At 36.7% G+C, this 22,499-nt stretch overlaps 1 long non-coding RNA gene across 12 annotated transcripts in view; it reads left to right on the forward strand.

Moving 5' to 3' along the window:
- Window positions 1-324: 324 nt before the first annotated feature.
- LOC103882209 overlaps window positions 325-22,499 on the forward strand; it is a 107,519-nt gene continuing 85,344 nt past the window's right edge. For 3 of the 12 annotated variants that reach the window (XR_004182234.1, XR_004182226.1, XR_004182229.1), the window contains exon 1: window positions 5,738-6,282. This is a non-coding gene — a long non-coding RNA (uncharacterized LOC103882209). Of the gene's footprint in view, window positions 2,720-5,737; window positions 6,283-22,499 lie in introns of those variants that run through there. The other 9 variants (XR_004182232.1, XR_004182224.1, XR_004182228.1 and 6 more) reach the window with 7 other exon arrangements.

Raw genomic sequence — 22,499 nt, forward strand, 5'->3', positions numbered from 1 at the left:
CAAGATATGTAATAGTACCCTGAATGATATTGTTGAAAGCACATGATGTGGTTTGGCTGTGTCCCCACCAAAATGTCAACTTGAATTGTATCTCCCAGAATTCCCACATGTTGTGGGAGGGATCCAGGGAGAGGTAATTGAATCATGGGGGCTTGTCTTTCCCATGCTATTCTCATGGTAGTGAATACATCTCACAAGACCTGATGAGTTTATCAGGAGTTTCTGCTTTTCTTCCTCATTTTTCCTTAGTTTCCTTATTTTTCTTGCTGCCACGATGTAAGAAGTGCCTTTCACCTCCTGCCATGATTCTGAGGCCTCCCCAGCCATGTGGAACTGTAAGTCCAGTTAAAAGTCTTTTTCTTCCCAGTCTTGGGTATGTCTTTATCAGCAGCATGAAAATGGACTAACACAGCACACCTCTCTTCCGGGACACAAGTGCTCAAGTAGCCAAACTAATTACCCTCATGAGGGTGCTCAAATTAAGCAGAGGAAAAACAGCATTTATACTGATTCTAAGTATGCTTTCCTAGTCCTCTATGCCCATGCCACTATCTGGAAAGAGACTAATGAGTCTCCCATTAAATACCATTAGGAAATTAATAAACTATTATCCTCAGTTTTCCTCCCACAGAAAGTGGCAGTAATACATTGCAAAGGCCACCAAAAAGAGATGGATGAAATAACTGAGGAAAATAGACTGGCAGACCAAGCTGCTGAATCAGCAGTGAGGGGGGCCCAAATTTCTGACCCACTTGGAGCCCCTCTGATCTGGGAGGGTCCCATCAGAGAAATAAAACCTCAATATTCCCGTGTGGAAATAGAATGGGCTACCTCTTGGGGATACATCTTTCAGTCTTCAGGACAACTACAATCAGAGGATGGCAAACTTCATCTGCTGGCTACTAACCAATGGAAAGTTCTTAAAAGGCTTCGTTAGGCCTTTCATCTAGGTAAGGATAAAACCTGTCAACTGCCCCAGAGACTGTTCTCAGCTAAAAACCTGATACAAATTGTTTAACAGGTCATTAATGCTTGTGAGACTTGCCTTAAAAATAATCTCCTTGTGTGTATGGGAGTTCATTAAATATTAATTTACATGACCACAGGATCCCACAATAGGCTTCCTGCAAGCTGAGGAGCAACAAAAGCCAGTCTGAGTCCCCAAACTGAAGAACTTGGAGTGTAATATTTGAGGGCAGGAAGCATTCAGCACAGGAGAAATATGTAGGCTGCGAGGTTAGGCCCTAGGCCCGTCTCATCTCTTCACATTTTTTAGCCTACTTTATATTCACTGGTGGCTGATTAGATGGTGCCCACCCGATTGGCCTTCCCCAGTCCACTGACTGAAATGTTAATCTCCTTTGGTAACACCCTCACAGACATACCCAGGATCAATACTGGCATCCTTTAACACAATCAAGTTGACACTCCCTATTCATCGTCACAGGGACCTCAAGCTAAAGATTACAAAAGATAAGTGTTAATAATTAACCTTCCATGGATATCCTTTTTATAGTCTTGCCTATGCTTTCTGTTCTTACCTTCATTCTGTTCTATACCACGAGGAACAATTCTGTTTTCAGAATAATTACTATATTTTATTTCTTATTTCTGTAATATTTGGTACTAGATTCTTTCCTTGTATAATACAGATGTTTAACCCATGCACACTTAACCTTGTAAAACATTTATTTATTTATTTATTTATTTATTTATTTATTTATTTACTTATATATTTATTTATTTTTGATCTCTCATCTAGAGACCATCAAACTCCAAGTGGTCTGGCAACTGGAGCCTCAGATGATGGCTCCCTTTCGCTGAGGACCCTGAGGTAGACCTGTGTGAGGAATCTGACTGCCATTTTCCCCAAAACAATGACCCCTGTTAGTAGAAAGTAGCTAAGACTGGTTGTTGTCCATGTTCTAATGGCAGTTCGATGTGCCTTTCACATGGGGGAATGACACCGACAGGAGGTGGTGAAATAGTAGGTAGAAAAGGGCAAGGTACCTGGAACGGCTCCACCCTCAAGCCGGGACCCCTGACCCTAAGTGAGAGCATACATTCCTGTTTTTCTGCCTGAATATTACCTTTTCCAATACCACCCTGGACCACCCCACCCCCATCCTGTACCCATAAAAATCCCAATTTCCACGGGCAGAGTGGTGGAGCAGTGGAGTGGCATGGCCGAGAAGGAGAGAAGAGAAGAAGCACCTGAACATTGAGAGGAAAAGCAGCAGCTGGGTATCGGAGACTACAGTAAGAGAACGGTTCATATAGGGATGATTTAAGAGGAGTTTGGCCTGGGACAGCTGAACTCCAGGAGAGGAACATCTTCCCACTCCATTTCCTTTTCAGCTCTCCATCCTGCTGAGAGTCACTTCCACTGCTCAAAAAAATCCTCTGCATTCACTATCCTCCAATTTGTTTGCATGGCCTCATTCTTCCTGGATGCTAGAAAAGGACCTGGGTGCGGGTGCAAGAGGTTATCACACTGACATTCCACTGAGCTGTTTAACACTTAAGCTGTCCACAGACAGCAATCTAAAAGATGTCTCCTCCAGGGTTCTGGGGATTGTGGGTAACCCCTAGATGTTGCCATGAAACCACACAGAGTTCTACTCCTGCTGCTGTCCAGAAGCAAACACCCTGGCCTCTCCACCCACTCACCTGAATGCTCCCACTCTCACAAGGGGTTTGAGAGCTGCAGGCTGAATAAGTGAGTCACCCCTTCATGAGTTTGGTCAAAGGAACTCTCTTGTTTCAGTAAGATCTTGGTTTAAGAAATATTTATGATAATAACTGAGCAAATTACTGTAATGTTAATGCTGTTAAAGTCTTCATTTCAATGTGTACATCGATTGAAACATTATGTCCTTAATTTCCTTCTGAGAAAATGGGATAAGATTGCTTTTTTCTCAGGCATCTTGGGATGACTAAATATGACAATGTGTGTAGAGTTCCTAACACAATCTTTGCAGCAGTACTCAATTAATGTTTTTCTTTACCCTATATCTGTTATGAGTCTAATTTAGTGAATAAAGATAATAAACTAGATTATCTTTAAGATTTAAAAATAAATTTTTCTATGATTTTTGTTAAAAATATGTTTAAGAGCAAATGAATTTACATCAGATGAGAGGAGCAATTTCAAATCATCCCACTCTAGAAGAATAGATTGCTGTTACATCTACTGTTTTTGGGTTTACAAGTAGCTTTGTTAGCCAGAGTTTCTTATGATCTGTGTATTGTGTCTATAAGTTCCAAGCATCTGTGAGTTAATGAATAGGAAAAATTATTGGTTGCATTTAAGACGGTCTTTCTTTTTATTTATATTATATCCTGGTTTTGATTTTGGGCTGTCATTATTATACAATGTTTGCCAAGTAATTGATGTGTTTGCATATATTTGTTTATTTATTTAGTTTTATTTATTTATTTATGTTTGAGACAGAATCTCACTCTGTCACCCAGGCTACAGTGCAGTGCCATTATCATACTCCCTACAGCCTCAACCACCTGGGCTCAGGTGATCCTCCACCTAGCCTTCCCAGTAGCTGGGACTACAGGTACATGCCACTGCCAGACTAATTTATTTATTTTTTTTAGAGACAGTGTCTTGCTATATTACCTGGGCATCTTAAACTCCTGGTCTCAAGTAATCCACCCTCCTTGGCCGCCCAAAGTGCCGGGAGTACAAGCGTGAGTCACTGTGCCTGGCCCCATTTGCATATATTTATAAGAAATTAAAGTTTTATGTTTCTCCAAGAAATTCCCAATCAGCAGTCTCCTATGCTGTAGGTGTAATATCCTGTGGTCTTAAGTCAACATGCAATATACTATTTTTTTTGAATCACCCCCTTTCCTCATATATTATCACAAACATCTTGCATATGAGATCAGTAATGGCCACTGTATATTATTATAAAGTTAATGCATCTTAGGATCATTCTCGTTTGTGCTGTACATCATCCTAGGCAGAATTGTCAGCTTTGTGCTTGCAGCTGCTCTCAATCTGTCATCATAAATGATAAATGAGCATTGGAGTCTTATTTTCTATTGTACATTATTGTCACTACAAGAATGCAAGACCAGCATATCTTGGCTTTCTCACAAGCCCCTTTATGATCATAAGAACTTTACTAGAAAATCAGGGAACCTTACATTTCTAACTAAATAAATAATACTGTAAATCAACTAAAGTTTTGGCTCAATAGCATCAGAATTTAAACTGAGCTTGATTTTTCTATATAGATCTCAACTAATTATTTCAATTATTTTTAATCTCTATGATCCTTGGTCTCTGAAGTACAACTGGCAGAATTTTTAAAATAGATATTGTTGAACACTTGTCAGTAAATATAAAATAGATAAATGTTTGATAACATAGATCTCTCACATTTCTGCATTCACTGTGAGCAAGGCATTATTATCCTGTTTGTTCTGGGCTGTTTTTTTCCAGGATTTTTGTATAGTGAACGGTCTTCGAAGAAAAACATTGTATCTCCTTTTAGAGGGAAGGACAGATGTGCTCACGATTTGAAAGACAAAGATATGTCTCATGCCAAAGCAAATATTATGAATGCTGATTGTCCAGTATAATAAAAACAATGTCTTTCTCTGGAGCACAGAAAGAGGCCTGTTACTGCCCGGCATCAAAATTTGGGGTTTCCTAAGCTCTGGATTAATTTCCTGTAATGCGACTCACTGAGAGCACAGGCATCTATCTGGACCTATTAGCTGTTCCTGAGAACCTGAGGGAAATTGTTGGAAATACACTGAGGCTCATGCTGCTTACTGTGCCATGAAAAATAAAGTCCTTTGTTTCTGACCCTGTGCTCTTATTTTTTTCTGCCAGTTTCTTCCATGAAACTTTGGTAACTGATCTTGTTAGGTTACAGGTAGATTAAAATCAAGCCCTTTTACAATTTCTGACAATCTATGTAAGAAAATAAAAAAGACGGTTCTGAGGATATCAATAGAGAATTTGTTTTAAGAAACCAAATGCAACAAAAACCAACAAAATATATGCTTATTTATAGTTGTTTCCATCCCATTCTCGATTTTAAAAAATTTGCTTGCCAGTAAGTTTTATGTAACATAAAATATATTATATTGCTGAGAGAAGAGCAGCATCAATATTATCATGGACGAGATTAAAATTTGTGGACCAAATATTAAGATATTTCTCTAGAAACCAGAATTAATTTGTGTATATATATGTGTATAATATTTATTATTCTAAGTGACGTTTATTTCGGAGACATGTAGATAATACTTAAAATGGTTACTAATAAATAAAATGTATTTAAGCTTATGGGCAGAAAAGTACATTCTAGGCCTTCTTGAAATGAATTTGGACAGACTAGGTACTAGACTAGAGGTGAAAAATTCTATATCTGAATTTTAATTTAATGGACTATTAGTGCTTTCCGGAAGGAAGATTATATGACTGAAATTATACTTTGATATGTGTGTAAGACTGTATTGTTTCTTTACTCAATAATGATAGGTCACTTCTAGTGTTGCTTTTTTTTTTTTTTTCTAGACAAGGTCTTGTTCTGTAACCCAGGCTTGAGTGCAGTGGTGCAGTCATGGCTCACTGCAGCCTTGACCTCCTGAGCTTAAGTTCCCTGGGTAGCTGAGACAACAGGCGTGTGCCACCATGCCTGGGAAATTTTTGTATTTTTTGTACAGATGGGGTTATGCCATGTTGCCCAGGCTGGTCTCCAAATCCTGGGTCAAGCAATCAACCCATCTCAGCCTCCCAGAGTGCTGGAATTACATGCATGAGCCACCGTACCCAGCCCTGCTTTCTGTTTTCAACAGAACCTGAATTCTAACTCAATAATCTACTGTCCTTATATGGGCATGCATTTCACTAAGCCATGGTGATTTTCTTTTCCTTGTAAAATTGTAAATAATAATAGTATTCAAACCATCGTTTTAAAAGAATCACTGTAAATTATTTTTTATGAAAAACATTAATGGTCTTAATATTTAAGGCAAATTTCAAAATATTTGTATTGCCTTAAGTATAGATGTAGACAATGGAATGGAATTTTGCTGCTAGAACTGTTACATATGAAAGAGATCCTGGTTACCCTGAGTTACGGGCTGTGTTGTAACCATGCAGGAACTTCAGCCTCCTCAGAAGAATGTCTTAGACTGAGGGACACAAAGCAGAAAAAGAGATCAAGGCAAGTTCCAGAGCAGGAGTGGAAGTTTCTTAAAAAGACTTAGAACAGTAAAGAAAGGAAAGGACCCTTGGAAGAGACACAAGTGAGTGTCTGAAGGTCAAAGAGAGAAAAAGATGGGCATTTAATCTTGATCCTAGGACTTTAGTCTCACCTCTTCCCCATGATTCTTCCCTTTGGGTGGCCTTTCCATATGCGCAGTGTTCTCCTTACCCTTGGGAATTGAGCACAGCAGTGTGTTTACAGAGTTATAGACATGACCATCTGAGGCTTTCTTCCTTTTTCCAGTGGAGTGTCCCCAGATCATTCTTTGCCATTTTTGTCTCTTAATGTGTGTGATGGTTAACACTGAGCATCAGTCAATTTGATTGGATTGAAGGATACAAAGTATTGATCTTGGGTGTGTCTGTGAGGGTGTTGTCAAAGGGACTAACATTTGAGTCAGTGGGCTAGGAAAGAAAGACCCACCCTTAATCTGGTTGCGCACAACCTAATCAGCTACCAACCTGGATAGAATATAAGCAGGCAGAAAAGTGTGAAAAGAGACACTGACTTTGCCTCCCATCCTACATCTTTCTTCCATGCTGTATGCTTCCTGCCCTTGAATATCGGACTAAGTTTTCTAATATATAATTGGAATGGGGGTGTGTGGGAGGACCCTGATGAATCTGGGGACACTGAGTTTGTAAACTCTGGTGAACCTTTTTTGCCATAAGGAATAGCTTCTGCATCTCTCATAGTGGCAACATTCCCTCCCCAACCCATGCTGCTGTCAGCCTTTCCATTGTTGTCTAAGGAGATAAACCTTGTGCTTCCTGAGGCAAATTGATGGCTTTCCCTGAGGCTGTTGCCAGGCAAGATAATGTTGATTTTTCTCAGGAGACACCCCTAACACCCCTGTTTGCTTCTAGACCTATAACTAGACTAAAGTCTCAGCAGGCCCTTAGAGGTGAAGTTGAGAGTGTGACCCATGAGGATGTGCAGTACACTTGAAAAGAACTGCTTGAGTTTTCTAATTTATATAAACAGAAATCTGGAGAACAGACATGGGAATGGATATTAAGGGTGTGGGATAATGGTGGAAGGAACATATGGTCATTTCCCCACTACCAGAATGTATAATTGGCATAGACCTACTAAGCAGCTGGCAGAAGCCCCACACTGGCTTCCTGACTGCTACGGAGAGGGCTTTTATGGTGGGAAAGGCCAAACGGAAGCCATTAGAGCTGCCTCCACCTGGAAAAATAGTAAATCAAAAACAATACTGCATCCCTGGAGGGATTTCAGAGATTAGTGCCATCATCAAAGACTTGAAAGATGCAGGAGAGGTGATTCCCACCACATCCCTGTTCAATTCTCCCATTTGGCCTGTGCAGAAGACAGATGAGTCTTGGAGAATGATAATGGGTTATCATAAGCTTAACCAAGTGGTGACTCCAATTACAGCTGCTGTATCAGATGTGGTTTCATTATTTAAGCAAATTAACACATCTCCTGGTACCTGGTATGCAGTCATCGACTTGGCAAATGCCTTTTTCTCCACTCATGTCTACAAGGCCCACCAGAAGCAATTTGCCTTCAGCTGGCAAGGCCAGAAATACACCTTTACTGTCCTACTGCAGGGCAATATCAACTCTCCAGCTTTGTTTCATAATCTTATTTGGAGAGACCTTGATCGCTTTTCACTTCTGCAAGATATCACACTGGTCCATTACATTGATGACATTACACTGATTGGATCCAGTGAGCAAGAAGTAGCAAACATACTGGAATTATTGGTGAGACCTTTGCATGCCCGAGGACGGGAAATTAATCTGACTAAAATTCAAGGACTTTCTGCCTTAGTAAAATTTCTAGAGGTCCAGTGCTGTGGGACCTGTCATGATATTCATTCTAAGATGAAGGATAAGTTGCTCCATTTGGGCCCTCCTACAACCAAGAAAGAGCCACAATGCCTAGTGAGCTTATTTGGATTTTGAAGGCAACACATTCCTCATTTGGGTGTGTTACAATATATGGGTCCATATATTGAGTGACCTGAAAGGCTGTCAGTTTTGAGTGCGGTCTAGAACAGGAGAAGGCTCTGCAACAGTTCCAGGCTGCTGTGCAAGCTGCTCTGCCACTTGGGCCACATGACCCAGCAGATCCAATGGTGCTTGAGGTGTCAGTGGCAGATAGGGATGCTGTTTGGAGACTTTAGTGGACTCCCATAGGTGAATCACAGCAGAGGACTCTAAGATTTTGGAGAAAGGTCCTGCCATCTTCTGCAGAAAATTACTCCCTTTTTGAGAGACAGCTTTTGGCCTGTTACTGGGCTTTGGTAGAAACTGAACATTTGACTATGGGTCAAGTCACGATGTGACCTGAACTGCCTATCATGAACTGTGTGGTTTCTGCCCCATCTAGCCATAAAGTGGGTCATGCACAGCAGCATTAAATCATCAAATGGAAGTGGTCTCTATGTGATTGGGCTCGAGCAGGTTCTGAAAGCACAAATAAACTATATGAGGAAGTGACTCAAATGCTAATGGTCTCCACTTCTGCCACTCTGCCTTCTGTCCCCCAGCTTGCACCGATGGCCTCATGGGGAGCTCCCTACTATCACTTGACAGAGGAAGAAAAGACTAGGGCCTGGTTTATAGATGGTTCTGCACAATATGCAGGCACAACCCAAAAGTGGATGAGTGCAGCACTACTGCCCCTTTTTAGGACATCCCTGAAGGACAGCAGTGGAGGGAAATCTTCCCAGTGGGCAGAACCTCAAGTAGTGCACCTGGTTGTTCACTTTGCATGGAAGGAGAAATGGCCAGATGTCAATGGTTTTTGGATAATCAGAGACTTGGAAGAAGCATGATTGGAAATTTGATGACAAAGAAATTTGGGGAAGAGGTATGTGGATGGACTTCTCTGAGTGGCCAAAAACTGTAAAGATAATTGTATTCCATGTGAGTGCTCACCATCAGGTGACCTCAGCAGCAGACAATTTAAATAATCAAGTGGATAAGATGACCCTTTCCATGGATATCCCTCAGCCTCTTTCTCCAACCACCCTTGTCATCGCCCAATGGACTCATGAAAAAAATGGCCATGGTTGCAGAGATGGAGATTACATATGGGCTCAGCAACCTGGACTTCCGTTCACCAAAGTTGACCTGGCTACACCCACTGTTGAGTGCCCAATTTGCCAGCAGCAGAAATCAACACTGAGCCCTCAACACAGCACTGTTCCTTGGGGTGATCAGCCAGCTACCTGGTGGCAGGTTGATTATATTGGACCTCTTCCATCATGGAAAGGGTAGAGGTTTGTCCTCACTGGAATGGACACTTAACTCCAGATATGAATTTGCCTATTCTGCATGCAATGTTTCTTCCAAGGCTACCATCCGTCAACTTACGGAATGTTTTATCCACCATCATGGTCATGGTATTCCACACAGCATTGTCTCTGACCAAGGCACTCACTTTATGGGTAAATAAGTGTGGCAGTGGGCTCATGCTTATTGATTTCACTGGTCTTACCACGTTCCCCTTCATCCTGAAGCAGCTGGATTGATAAAAAGGTAGAATGGCCTTTTGAAATCACAATTATAATGCCAACTAGGTGACAATACTTTGCAGGGCTGGTGCAAAGTTCTCCAGAAGGCCATGGCACCATCACCCCTACTGATCCACTCGCAAAATTTTTGCTTTCTCTTCCTGTGACACCACATTCTGCTAGCCTAGAGGTCTTTGTTCCAGAGGGAGGAACACTGCCAGCAGGAGGCACAACAATGATTCCATTAAACTCAAAGTTAAGATTGCTACCTGGACACTTTGGGCTCCTCTGACTTTTAAGTCAACAGCTAAGAAGGGAGTCACTGTGTTGGCTGGGGTGATGGACCTGGACTATCAAGAAGAAATCAGTCTACTACTTCACAACTGAGGTAGGGAAGAGTATGCATGGAATATAGGAGATCCATTCGGGTCTCTTAGTATTAGCATGCCCTGTGATTAAGGTCAATGGGAAACTACAACAGCCCAATCCAGGCAAGACTACAAATGACCCAGGCCCTTCAGGAATGAAAGTTTGGTTCACTTCATCAGGAAAAAAAAAAAAAGAAAGAAAAAAGAAAAAAAGAAAGCCACGACCTGATGAGGTGTTCGCTGAAGGCAAAAGGAATACAGAATGGATATTAGAAAAATGTAGTCATCAATACCAGCTGTAACCATGTGACCAGCTGCAGAAATGCACACTGTATTGTCATGAGTATTTCCTCCTTCTTTTGTTTAAATCTTGTTTGTACATGAATACACTTGTACTAAGAAAGTACCTCCATTTTATTTCCTTTCTGCTTTACCATGTGACATAAAATTTACTGACCTCACATCAGCATTTAAGTATTATTAACTTTACGTAATAGTATTTTTGTGGGGGATTGGTGTGTTTCCAGTTCTATGAAGGATAACTGTATTATCTAAAGTGTAATTATGGCCTTTTTATTGTCTTTATTTGAAGATCATGTATGATCTCGTATGGGTTCAAGTTTGACAAGGGGTAGACTTGTGATGATTAATAGTGAGTATCAACTTGATTGGAACGAAGGACACAAAGTATTGATCCTGGGTGTGTCTGTGAGGGTGTTGCTGGGTGTGTCTGTGAGGAGGGTGGCCTCTTCAGGGAGGCCAAGGCCTTTTCTCTTGTCAGGTATTCTTGTTAAAATTCTTGCACTTAAATCAGAGGTTTCTGCATCTTTTTTGATGGACCTTGAGGTTTCAATGTCATCTTATTACTCTGGTTAGCAGTTTACTCTTAATGTATTGGTCTGAGTGGATTTTTTCCCTTTTTTCTGAGTTCAGTCAAGCATGAATTGGGATTTCCCCCCACCCCAGTGTTTCTACGTATAAAGGAGATTAACATCAGTGCGGCAAGAATATAAGCAAGCAGAAAAATGTGAAAAGAGAGACTGACCTAGCTTCCCAGCCTACATCTTTCTTCCATGCTAATCCTTCCTGCCCTCACACATTGAATTCCAACTTCTTCAGTTTTGGAACTTAGACTGGCTCTCCTTGCTCCTTAGCCTGCAGATGGCCTATTCTGGGACCTTGTGGTCACGTGAGTAAATACTTAATGAACTACACTTTGTATGTGTGTGTGTGTGTGTATATATATATATGTGTGTGTGCGTGTGTTTGTGTAACATATATGTGTATATATATGTGTGTACATATGTACAGAACTAATGCAATATATACGTATACATATACACATACATATACACACACACACACACATATACACACATATATATATACACGCACACAGGATCATCATGAAATGGCCTCTTCCTGGTGCAGGCTGCCAATTTATCACTTTTAGAGAGGCAATGTGATCATTGCCAAGCCATCACCTGACATTTCTAGTGGGTTGGGGGAGAGGGGAGAGTCCTCTTCTGCCCTGCTCATGCCTGTCTATCTGCCTATCACAGGACCACCTTTTTCATCACTCTGTGGAACCATACCTAGGAGTGTTCCATAGAACCCATCATTACAATTTGAGGCTTTGTGCCTGGAATTCTGTTTCCAAACTTGAGATGAAATTAGGTCTTTCATATGAGCCAAATGTGTTTATTCTAGCAGCATGTGCCCAGTATGTCCACATTAAGTATGTTTAAAGGATAGTGATAATGGAATTTCGGCATCATAACTGAAATATCATTTGTCAAATTAGAAATGGAAATATCTTTTATTGATTCTAAAGTGTGTTTTTATGTGATGCTTTACTATTAAAACTAACCTGGAAATAACAGGTTGCTGTCTCCTATAACAATTTTGAATTTCAAAAAAAAAGCAATTTATAATACTTTCTATATTATAGTATAATCTTAAAATAATCACTTATATTAATATAACCATACTTGGATACAACAAAACTTCTGATGAGAAAAAGACTAAGATGCTAAACAAAAGCAAAACATCAAACAAACAAGAAACATACTTATTTCTCTTAAAGCAAATATTCATTCTGTAAATGATCAAGAAGAAAGCCAGAAGAATTGACCCCAAGCATAGATAACCAGACTTGCCTCTAAACAAAACAAATTCTAGTTGTGAAGAAGGAAGTTAAAGACGCTAGCACTTGACATTTTTTTTTTTTTTTTTGCATTGGTTAAAGTAATCAAACTGATATTGTATTGAATGTGAAGAGATGCTGCATAAGTAAACATGGACGATTTAGAACTGTTCATCTCTCATGTTGTATTCAATTTACAATCTTGGAAAAAAATCAATAGGCCTAGTTCTCTTCTTGTCTGCCCTCCTTTCTGCTAGCCTCATGCCATTAATCTGCATTTAATGGGCACAGCAGCCTTAATAGATGCTGTCTTTTAGGTAATGTAGCAGTACTTTTCTGGAATCACTAATCTCTTTCCTTTGGGCAATGTGGTAACTTCTTCTTTTTTGGAACCTTGTGAAGACCTAGACAATTTCTCAGTACCTTAAGCCAAAATTCTCCCTATTATCCACCCAAAACTTTCAGATCAGCTTTGATATTAGCCCTAAGATATATCTGTAGAAATGAAAAGGAAAAGTTTGTGGTACTACTGGCAGAAATGAAGTAACTAGTGAAAATAATTAAGAAACAAATTCACCATTTACATATTTGCTTCTGTTGAAGAATAAGTTATCTATTATGTGGTGCTTATTCTATGATGGGAACTGGATTAAGCACTTATGCATTATCTATTTAATTCACCCAGAGCAACATCCATTTTTTATTTTAAATCTGATTTCATCACTGCTTCCTGAAACCCTCTAATGGCTTTCCATTGAGCTTAGTTTCAAATCAAAGCTATTTATCGCAATTATAGCCTTACATACCTGGATTGTGTCTAAACCTTTGATCTCTACTTCTACTACATTCTTTCTTGCTCACTAGACCACAGCCTTACTGACTCAAGGCCCTTCTGCTTTGGGGGTTTTATACTCTTCCCTCCTTCTCAGAACACTTTCTTCAAGTTTTTACAGGGCTGAGTTCTCATTATCCAGTTCTCTGCAGTTATTATCCCCTCAGGGAGGCCAAGGCCTTTTCTCTTGTCAGATATTCTTGTTAAAACTCTTGTATTTAAATCAGAGGTTTCTGCATCTTTTTTGATGGACCTTGAGGTCTCAATGTCATGTTATTACTCTCGTTAGCAGTTTCTTCTTAATGTATTGGTCTGAGTGGATTTTTCCCCTTTATTCTGAGTTCAGTTAAGCATGAATTGGGATTCCACCCCCACCTCCCCAGTATTTCTATGTATTTTGAGTGAAAGGGTATTTTAGAATCTGTAACTTTCCCTAGTTCATCATGCCATATATATATATGTATGTGTGTGTGTATATATATGTATATATGTATGTATGTGTATATATGTGTGTGTGTATATATACTTTTTTTTTTGTAAACCTATTTTTCTTCCCTCCTTTCTTTACTTTTGAAAACCAAATACCTGTGAAGAAAGCTTTAACACTATGGACATGGAAATATTGTTAGGCTTAGAAATATTTTGTCATTGAGCTCATATGAAGACATATAGGTCTAATATAATATATCAAACATGAATATATACAAAAAGAAAGAGGAAATTTCCTCTTTCTTTCAAATATTCAAATTTCTACTATAAGATACTTTATATTTAGACTACACTTTTTCTAGTTTCAAACCTTTTTTTCCTCAAGAATTAATGCTCTTTTCAGTGAAGGAAGAAATAAGTGCATTTTTATTATTTACTAGAATAATTCAGCTTCTTATTTATATGTTGGTTAAGTATTTACTTTTTAGGCCAGTTATATAGCAATAACTTTCAGAATGATTGCTTTCTAAATTTTGTCTTATGATGTTAATAGCCTGTCTCTGGGATTCAATGTTTTCCTCTGGAGTTTAGTCTGTGTTTTACTAAAGTATATCCCCAATTTTTTTTTTTTTTTCAAAAAAGATAAGTGGTAAGTGTGGGGGCGAGTTTCTGAATAGTGTTGTAACTAAAATGCCTTATTTCTTTTTCTCACTTGAATCTAATAGGACATAAAGTTGTAGAAACATATTGTTTGTTCTCCTTCTTTGAGAACGTGTAGTACTCAACTTCACTTACAAGTTTTGTACATTTTCTCTGAATATTTTCAGATTTAAAAAAAATTTTTTTTATAGTGTGTCATCATTAGGTATTTCTAGCTCTGCATCTCTTTCTTATTACTCATCAAGTCTTTTCAATGTGAAGATTTTTTTTTTACTCTCCACTTCGAAAAAAAAAAATCTTTTAGGCCAGGCACCGTGGCTCACGCCTGTAATCCCAGCACTTTGGGAGGCTAAGTTGGATGGATCACAAGGTCAGGAATCCAAGACCAGCCTGGCCAACATGGTGAAACCCCCTCTCTACTAAAGACGCAAAAGTTTAGCCAGGCTTAGTGGCTGGTGCCTGTAATTCCAGCTACTCCGGAGGCTGAGGCAGGAGAATCGCTTGAACCTGGGAGGCAGAGAGTGCAGTGAGCCGAGATTGCGCCATTGCACTCCAGTCTGGGCAACAAGAGCAAAACCTTTTAATACCTATTGATATCTTTCATCTATTGCCCACATCTTTTCATTCTGGAAGTAATTTCAATTAGAAGTACTTTCTGATTCATATTCGCCATTCTTAATCCTTAATCTCTTAGCTTTCTTCTCTTCTCTATCTTATTTTCCTTAGGTTCCTCTATTTTATCACTGTTCTATTTCACTTTTAAAAGTGAAGTTATCATATTTTTATTTTTAATTGTCAATAATTCTTCTGTGTGTGTGTGTGTGTGTGTGGTTTTTTTTTTTTTTTTTTTTTTTTTTTTTTTTTTTTTTTTTTTTTTCTGTTATTGTTGTTGTTTTTCCTTTGAGACAGAGTCTTGCTCTGTCACCAGGCTGAAGTGCAGTGGTGTGATCTTGGCTCACTGCAACCTCCGCCTCCCAGGTTCAAGCGATTCTCCTGCCTCAGCCTCCTGAGTAGCTGGGACTACAGGAGCGCGCCACCTCACCTGGCTGATTTTTTTGTATTGTTAGTAGAGACGAGGTTTCACCATGTTAGCCAGGATGGTTTCCATCTCTTGACCTTGTGATCCGCCCACCTCGGCCTCCCAAAGTGCTGGGATTAGAGGCGTGAGCCACCGCGCCTGGCCTATTCTTCTATTTTTGAATACTATTTTTTTTTTCCTTTTTCAAACCAACCAATTCATGTAGGTGGATTATCTTCCAAAAAATATCATTGAAGGTGCTAATTTGGAATCTTTTCAAGTACTTCTTTTTCTCACGAGATTGCATGTATTTCAAGTTCACATTGATGCTTATTTTTGAGTACTTTGATTTTCTTTAATTTTCTATTTATAATGGGTAATGACTTTGATTACCATAGGTGGCTTTGTGGCTTTCATATGCCTTTGCTGGGCTTTTCCTTTAATATACATTTGTTTCCAGGCAGATCTCATGACATGACAGCTTTCACTTCAACAGACAGATGCTCAGTTTTCTCTCCTCCCAGCTGTCAAAATTATGAGGCTTGGGTCTGGGGCTGAACTCCCTGTCTACAAGTCCAAAGATTTTCAGGAAAATTACTCTACTTTGTTAGAGAGAATTTCTCTGTTTTCAGTCCAGGATAAAACATCACGTTTGGAACAAAGTTGGATGGAAAGAGATTTGGAAGAGGCTATAGGACCATTTTTTTTTTTTTTTCAAGTCACACTGGTTATTTCCCCTCTTCTTTCCTCTCCCGATTATCATTGTACTGGCAGGCTCTCAGGAAAAGGCTGTCAGTGAAAAATGATCCCTATCTTGACTACCACCTTATCACAGGTGGGCTCTGAGATGTCATTCACTATGTTCTAGTATTTTGGTTACTGTAATACCATCTGTATGCTATTCAGAAACCCTTTAAAACCTTTCCTGTTCTTATGATATATCTTTCCAGTTCTTAGCATTCTCTAAACCGTTCACTATGCTTTCTACAGTCATATAAATAGAACTTGGGGATAAATTAAAACTAAATTTTTGAGTTCTCTTTATATTTCTAAAATAAAATTATTAGGACTCCATGTCCTAAAAATATAATTGTATCATAAAACGTTAAATGAAATATGGGAATCTAATGTGAAAACATCATATACTAAGCTTTGAAGAATCTTCAATTAATTATCCTTTCAAAGCAAATATCATAGAAAATGTATCCCAATATACAATGTAATAAAATAAAAAGTTAATAAAAGCTGTGACTCTGTATCAAGAAATCAACATTACTCTTCATATGAGGCACTATTATAGTATTTGGACACAAATACTTCCTATGTAACATTAAAAGCTAATTAAGTTAAAATGAAAATATTTTCACTCAAATGTAACAATATAATTACAGTACATAAAACTAAATCAGAGATATAAATGGAAAAGCAAAATGTTCTTAAATTACATGAAGGGAAAAAAATAGTGGAGGAAAGTCTCATTTTCCTTAATGAGAACAAAAATAGAGTAAGATGTCAGAAGTTCACCATTTAATGTGTAGACTTAATACAATTTTAATGAATTTTACAATGTCATTGATTTACCTCGATATATAGACATTAAAGTTATTCCAAGAGAATAGAATGGAGCATATATGTAAATTATTACCAAAGATGAGTAATGAGAGAATTACTCTTTCTTATATAAATACATTATAAAAGCTAAAATATGTGTTACTTTATTACACCAGAGAGATAATTAAAACAGCCCAGAAATATACTTTATTTTATTCAAGATGCTTTATACATCAACAGAAAAAAAGCTATAATCAACTAGAAATTAGAAAAAAATTGATATTCTTTATTTCGACAGACAAAAAAGTAAATTACAAAGGAACTAACAAGATTAATTTAAAAATGCTGGAAGAACTAGAAAATAATATTTACCTAACCTCTAATGGAAAAAGCCTCTCTATGCTTACAAAAAAAAAAAAAAAAAGAAAGAAATCACAATAAAATGAATATAAAGATTTAATATATTAAAAGTTAAAATAACAGTTATAAAATATGTGCAGTAATAAGTTAAATAAATGGTAAGTTATATCTATTAAGACATAATAGAAATAAAAAAGAAAAATATACACAAGCACAAAGTATAACATAATATTCACTGATAAACTAGAACACAAATATAGTTAAAATAGTAACACAATCTATAATTAAATAAATGTAAGTAAAAGCCAATTAAGAAGAATATTTAAAATTAATTTTAGCATTTTAAATTGGGCATTGTATTTGTACAATTACATGCAGGCATTTTTAAGTGTATGATTTTTAGGATTTTGACAAATATGTACACGTTTTATATGATTACATAATCACAACTTCAAAATCTACATCCCAAATAAGACAAAGATTATTACAATTGTCCCAGAAAGTACTCATGTGCCTGTCTAGTCAACCCCTATCTATCCTCCGTGATAACAACTATTTTCCTATCGCTGTTGCTTAGTAGGAATTTATAAACAGAAGAAGGTATGCACACCTTTTTTCTTGCTTCTTTCACTCAAAATCATGTATTAGTAGCTGCTTATTTTTAATTGCTAAATATGATTTCCATTTTATGAGAATAACTCTTTTATATTTATTCCCCCTTTAATAACCATTTTGGTTATTTTGTTTACCATTCTGATTAAACTTGCTCTGATCACTTATGTACACATATTTGTGTGTTTTCATTCCTCTTGGGCAAATACCTCCAACTAGAATTTCTGGGTTTATTGTTGTTATGTATTTGACTCTATAGGACAGTTCCAAGCAACATATATATATTTTTTTTGTTTTACATCTTCAGCAGCACTTGACATTATCATGTTCTATGTTTTTTTTTTTTTTTTTTTCATTTTTGAGATTTTTGAAACAGGACCTCATACTGTTGTGTAAGCTGGAGTAGAGTGGTGCAATTAGAGCTCACTGCAACTTTGAACTCCTGGGTTCAAGCCATCCTCCTGTCTCACCTCCTGAGTAGCTGAGACTACAGTTACATGCCACTATGACCAATTAATTAGTTTGCATTTTTCTTATAACTAGTTATGTTAGCATAATTTCATGAACTCAGTGGCCATTTCTCTATTTTCATTTATAACATGTGTATTAAAGAACTTCATGCAGTTTTTAAATTGAAGTCTGTCATTTATTATTGATTTTTTGGAGTTAGTATATAATCTAGAAATAAATTCTTTGTCAGACTAACATTGTGAGTATTTAATTCCAGTAGGCAGATGACTTTTTCTTTAAGAGTAGTTTTAAATAAAATATTACTTAGATTTTAAGGCATTATATTTATCTACTTTTTGCTTTATGTTTAATATGCTTTGAATTGTAAGAAACATGTCTCCATCTAAAGTTTATAAAGAAGTTCTTTTATGTTTACTTGCAGAAGCTTTAGACTTTTAGTTTATATATCTGATTCTATAATCCATACTGAATTAATTCTTGCAAATTTTATAGGTAGAGATTGAAATAATGTTGTTTATTTTATATGTGGATAGCAATTTGTTTCAGCACTGTAATTTAAAATACTATACCTTACCTATTTAATTACTTTGGCATGATTGTCAAAAATCAATTGACTATATCTGTGTGGATGTATTTCTGTACTCTCTACTTGTTCCATTGATGTATGTATCTATCCTTATGCCAATACCACGCCAATGTGATTAATGTACCTTTAGAGTAAACCCTGAAATCCCACATGGTGTTCTCCTCTTTGAATATTGTTATGACTCTTCAAAGCTTTTTAAAAAGAAACATTTTAATTTTACAATAGTTTCAGATGTACAGGAAAGTTGCACAGAGAAATAAAGTTCTCACATACTCACTTCCCAATTTTTTAATTGTTTACATGGTACATAAGTACAGTACATTTATCACAACTAATGGACTAACATTGATACCTACATTTTTAACTACAGTTCATACTTTATTCAAATTTCCTTAGACGTATCTAATTGCTTTGTCATGTTTCAAGATAATGTCCATGATGTAACATAACATCTACTTGTTATGTCTCTTTAGTCTCTTATAGACTGTGATAGTTTTCTTGACTTCTCACATTTTGGACAATTTTCACAGTTTGTAGACTGCTGGACAACTAGTTTATAAAATGTCTCTCAACTGAGTATGTAGGATGTTTTCTCATTCTTAGAATATATACATATATATTTAATGCTCTTTGTCTATTTGGGATGTAGATTTTGAAGATGTAATGATGTAATCATATAAAATATGTACACATTTGTCAAAATCCTAAAAAATATATATTTTATATATATATATGTGAAGGACAGAAAGGTGAAGTGCCATTCTCATTGCATTTTATCAAAAACCCATGTTATTAGTATGATATCATAATTAATGCTAACCTTGATTAATTGGATGAGGTAATAATTATCAGGTTTTTCCACTGGGAATTTACCCATTTTTTCTACTTATCAATACAGTGTTCTTTGTTTCCTTAATATTTAACTTTTGTGGGTACATCATAGCTCTCTATATTTATGGGGTGCATGAGATATTTTGATACAGACTTGTAATGTGAAATAAGCACCTCACGGAGAATGGGGTATCTATCCCATCAAGCATTTATGTTTTGTGTTACAAACAATCCAGTTATACCTTTTGTTATTTTAAAATGTACAATTAAATAATTAATGACTATAGTCACCCTCCTGTGCAATCAAATAGTAGGTCTTATTCATTCATTTATTCCATTTTTTTGTATGTATTATCCATCTCCACATCACCCCCACCCTCCCTTCTTTCCCCTTCCCAGCCTCTGGTAATCATTGTTCTATTTTCTATCTCTATAGGATCAAATGTTTTGATTTTTAGATCCCACAAATAAGTGAGAACATGTGATGCTTGTGTTTCTGTGCTTGGCTTATTTTAATTAACATAATTACCTCCAGTTTCATCCAGTTTTTGTCTTAGATTAAAGTCTGTAATCCATTTTGATTTGATTTTTGTATATGTTGAGACATATGGGTCTAGTTTCATTCTTCTGGTTATGAATATCCAGTTGTCCTAGCACCATTTATTGAAGAGATTGTTCTTTCCCCAGTGAATATTCTTGGCACTTTGTTGAAAATGAGTTCACTGTAAGTTTGTGGATTTGTTTCCTGGTTGTCTATTCTGTTCCACTGGTCTGTGTGTCTGCTTCTATGTCAGTAACATGCTGTTTTGGTTACTATAGCTCTGTAGTATAATTTGACATCAGGTACTGTAGTTCTTACAATTTTGTTCTTTTTGCTTAGAGTATCTTTGTCTATTCTGATTTTTTTTTGTGGTTCCATATACAATCTAGATATATTTTTTTCTATTTCCATAAGGAGTGTCATTGGTATTTTGACAGGGATTACATTGAGTCTGTAGATTGCACTGGATAATATGGACATCTTAACAATATTCCTTCTTTCAATCCATAAACATGGAATATTTTTCCGTTTTTGTGTCCTCTTCAGTTTCTTTAATCATTGTTTTACAGTTTTTATTCAGATATCTTTCACTTCTTTAGCTAATACCTTGGTATTAATTTTATTTGGGCTACTGTTAATAAGTTTACTTTTTATTTCTTTTTCAGTTTATTGACTGTTGGCATACAGAAATGCTACTGACTTTTGTAAGCTGATATTGTGTTCTTCAACTCTACTGAATTTGCTTAGCAGATTTAAAAGTTTTCTTGTGGAATCTTTAGATTTTTTCCAAATATAATATTATGTCATTGGCAAATATGGATAATTTGACTTCCTCTTTTTTTAATTTGGATACTCTTTGTATTTTTCTGTTGTCTCTGATTATCTAACGAGGACTTCCAGTATTATGTTGAATAACAGAAGTGACAGTGGGCATCCTTATTATGTTCCAGATTTTAGCGGAAAGTTTTCCCCAATTTAGTGTGATACTAGCTGTGAGTTTTTCATATATGGATTTTATTATATTATGTTTCTCCTATACTCAAGTTTTTGAGAGTTTTAATTTCATGGAGTACTCTTTGAATGAATGTCACTATGTGTAACCCATGCCACTTAAGGGTTAGGAAGTTTTGCTCCACCTTTTTGTAGAGCAGATGTTTTAGAAATTTTTGTTTTCATAGAATTCTCAGAATAGAATTGAAAATGCTTCTAAAAAGCTAAGTGAAAACAAAGCAACAACAACAACAAAAATTGTGATTTCAACTGTGGTGGCCCTGAATTTATAGATAAATTTGGAAAATTAATATTTTAACTATATAGAGTCTTTCACTTCATGTACAACACATCCTTTCATACCTGTGTCAAATAAATTTTTAAATTTGAGAATTTACATATCTTATTAAATTTACTTATTAATATCTTCTTTTGTGTTATATTTTATATTTTTCATACATTTTACACTGTCTAGGATTTACAACACTGCAGAAACATAAGAGTGAAGATCTTTTTCTTCTTTCTTATATAAGTGGAAAGTCTTTTTTCATATCGTGACTTTATATATATATTTTAATAGACAATTGCTCTTAAGCAAACTGATAAAGTTTCTTTCTAGTCACAAAAGTTTTTATGTTTTTATTTTTTTAATGGTTGTAGAATTTTAACAAATACTTTTCCTGTATCTACTGAGGTAACTCTGTGTTTCTCTTTTATTCCCTCTATGTGTTAGGGCATTCTTTCATTGTTATAAGGAAGTACTTGAGACTGGATAATTTATAAAGAAAGAAAGTTTTATTGGCTCATGTTTTTGCTGGTTATGCAAGCATGGTGCCAGCATCTGCCCAGCTTCTGGGGAGGCCTCAGGGAGTTTTCACTCATGGTGGAAAGCAAAAAGGGAGCAGGCATGTCTCATGGTGAAAGTAGCAGCCAGAATGGGGTGGGAGGTGCCACACACTTTTAAATAACCAGGTCTTGTGATAACATACAATTGTGAGGATAGCACCAAGGCATGGGGGATCTGCCCCCATGACCCAAACATCTCCTATCAGACCCTATCTCTAACACTGGGAATTACATCTCAGCATGAGATTGGAAGGGACTTCTGAACCATATCATTTCACTTCTGGCCCCCTAAATCTCATGTCCTTCTCATATTCCAAAATACAATAATCTCTTCCCAATAGTCCCCCAGAGTCGTAGCTCATTCCAGCATTAATTCAAAAGTACCAATCCCAATTTCAAACTCCGAAGTCTCATTTAGAAATGATTATCTTTTACCTATAAGTCTGTAAAATTAAAACAAGTTATTTACTTCCAAGATACAATTGAGGTACAGACACTGGGTAAACATTCCCATTCCAAAATGAGA

The sequence above is a fragment of the Papio anubis genome, chromosome 2 (genome assembly GCF_008728515.1).
Source record: "Papio anubis isolate 15944 chromosome 2, Panubis1.0, whole genome shotgun sequence".
Classification (NCBI taxonomy): Eukaryota; Metazoa; Chordata; class Mammalia; order Primates; family Cercopithecidae; genus Papio; species Papio anubis.